The following is a 2,742-nucleotide window of genomic DNA, read 5'->3' as shown; positions in this document are numbered from 1 at the left end:
CCCTCCAGAGATCATTGACCAACGCGACCAATGCCGTTTCCGTGCTGTGCCCCGGCCTGAAACCCGACTGGTATGGGTCTAGATAGACAACAGCGTATGCCATGGATTTTTCCATCCATCTATGGTTTTCTTTCCTTTTTGATCCAATGGGCTGAAATGCCAAATATGGTGACTTTCGATCTATTTACTATTCTATCATAGACTTTATGCAGAGAATGTTTCCATTGTTCCTACTGCAACCATGGCTTGTCCGTGAAAGGCTGGACAAGATGCCCAGAGGAAGTAGACCTGGAAGTTCTGCCCCAAGAGAAGATTGATGGGATCCTGTCTCTTGACAGCTACATCACTTATCGCTCTATCTGGATTGTGGCTAGGGCCTTAAATGCTGCGTAGTCATCTAGACCCAAGAGGAAAGTGAAGGATGACAAAGATTGGTGGGTTGTTCACCAATTGCAGTTGTGGCATGTATTCCCTCTGCATAACCCTGTGGAGTCCCTCTTTCTTCTTTTAAAAAAAAATGTAAACATATCTATGAAGATCATTATTTTCTTCAGAGATTTAGCATTCTTGGCTATGGGGTTATGTACTTTTCCATAGTAGGATATTTTTCATTCCATCAAGTATTTATTTCCCACCTTTTTTATTTTTCAGATCTTCATTAAACTTGTAATATAATTCATTATATTCTTCTGTCTTTCCCACTGTTCGCCTTATTTGAGATTTCTTTGTAATGTCATCTTTTTAAATGTTACATTTCTTAACATCATTGTATCATTCATCTTGAGCATTTCCCCCCCATTAATTTAGTGTTATTGAGCTTGGCTCAAGTCAAATGCTTCATCCTGAAATTTGAGGTAGGAATTTTTAATTCATTCAGTGTTAGAATGAATTCATTGAATTCAGTCAAATACTTCTATTTTGAACTCCAAGACAAATTTGATAGTTACTAAAATCAAGTACCTCCTTCATGGATTACTGCCTTGGCGTGGCGAAGGGGCTTGTGTAACTCAATGAAGCTATGAGCTATGCCATGCAGGGCCACCCAAGATGGACAGGTCATAGCAGAGAGTTCTGACAAAATGTGATCCACTGGAAAAGGAAATGGCAACCCACTCCAGTATCTTTGCCATGAAAACCCCATGGACAGTACCAAAAGGCAAAAAGATATGATGCTGGAAGATGAGCCTATCAGGTCGGAAGGTGTCCAATATGCTACTGGGGAAGAGCAGAGGGCTAGTACTAGAAGTGCCAGAAAGAGTGAAGTGACTGGGCCAAAGCTGAAAGGACGCTCAGCTGTGGATGCATCTGGTGGTGAAAGGAAAGTCCGATGCTGTAAAGATTTTTTCTCCATAGGAACCTGGAATGTAAGATCCATGAATCAAGGCAAACTGGACTTGGTCAAACAAGAGATGACAAGACTGAACATCGACATCTTAAGAATCAGTGAATTAAAATGGACAGGAATGGGTAAATTTAATTCAGAGGACCATCAGGTATACTACTGCGGGCAAGAATCCCTCAGAAGAAATGGAGTAGCCTTCATCGTCAATAAAAGAATAGGAAAAACAATACTGAGATAATAATAATAATAATAATAATAATAATAATAATAATAATAATAATAATAATAATAATAATAATAATAATAATAATAATAATAATAATAATAATAATAATAATAATAATAATAATAATAATAATAATAATAATAATAATAAAGTTGGAAGGGACCTTGCAGGTCATCGAGTCCAACCCCCTGCTCAGGCAGGAACCTTACACCATTTCAGACACCATTTCAGATACAATCCCCAAAATGACAGAATGATCTCAGTGCAAATCCAAGGCAAACCATTCAATATCACAGTAATCCAAGTCTATGCCCCAACCACTGGTGCTGAAGAGGATGAAATTGACCGGTTCTAATGAAGCCCTACAGCACCTTATTGAATCAACACCAAATAATAATAATAAGAAGAACAACAACAATAAGAACAACAATAACAACAACAACAACAACAACAACAACAACAACAATAATAATAATAATAATAATAATAATAATAATAATAATAATAATAATAATAATAATAATAATAATAATAGGAAGATCTGCAAAAAATATCATTTGCCTATAAGCAAGAACTGGTGGGATCATAAAATAGAGAATGTCATAGAAAATGATAAAATTAAAGTGCTCTGGGACTTCAGAATTCAAACAGACAAGCGCCTGTTAATCTGAGTGTTCTGAGGAAAAGAAGGACAAGCAATAGTTTAAAACACACAAATATTAATTATTAATTCATTTATTTAATGTTTGAGATTATTTTGGATTTTAATTTGATTAATCTTACATTTCATATTTTTATTTCATTTGGTTTTAAAAGCCCTAATTGTCAAACAAAAGCAAATAATAATAATAGCAAAAACTAATTAAATGATGTGAATCTAAGAAACAATTTCATTATCAGTTTCCTATTCTTATCATTAAATGTTCCTTAGTGTTTAGCTCTGGTCTCAGGATTATAATATAGCACTTGGGGAGGAAGATGCAGCCCAGCAGCAGAGGCCAAGATCCAGACACTGCAGAAGACCAGCATACTGAAGGTGATCAGCTTGGCTTCGTTGAAGGCCCCAGGGAGGTTCCTGGCTAGGAAAGCCACCATGAAGCAAACAGCAGCTAGGAACCCCATGAAGCTGAGGACAACATAAAACATGGTGACAGAGCCCTCATTGCATTGAAGT

Source organism: Protobothrops mucrosquamatus, unplaced genomic scaffold (genome assembly GCF_001527695.2).
Source record: "Protobothrops mucrosquamatus isolate PMUCROS unplaced genomic scaffold, P.Mucros_1.0 scaffold258, whole genome shotgun sequence".
In the NCBI taxonomy this organism is placed as follows: domain Eukaryota; kingdom Metazoa; phylum Chordata; class Lepidosauria; order Squamata; family Viperidae; genus Protobothrops; species Protobothrops mucrosquamatus.
This window is presented reverse-complemented; position numbering follows the sequence as displayed.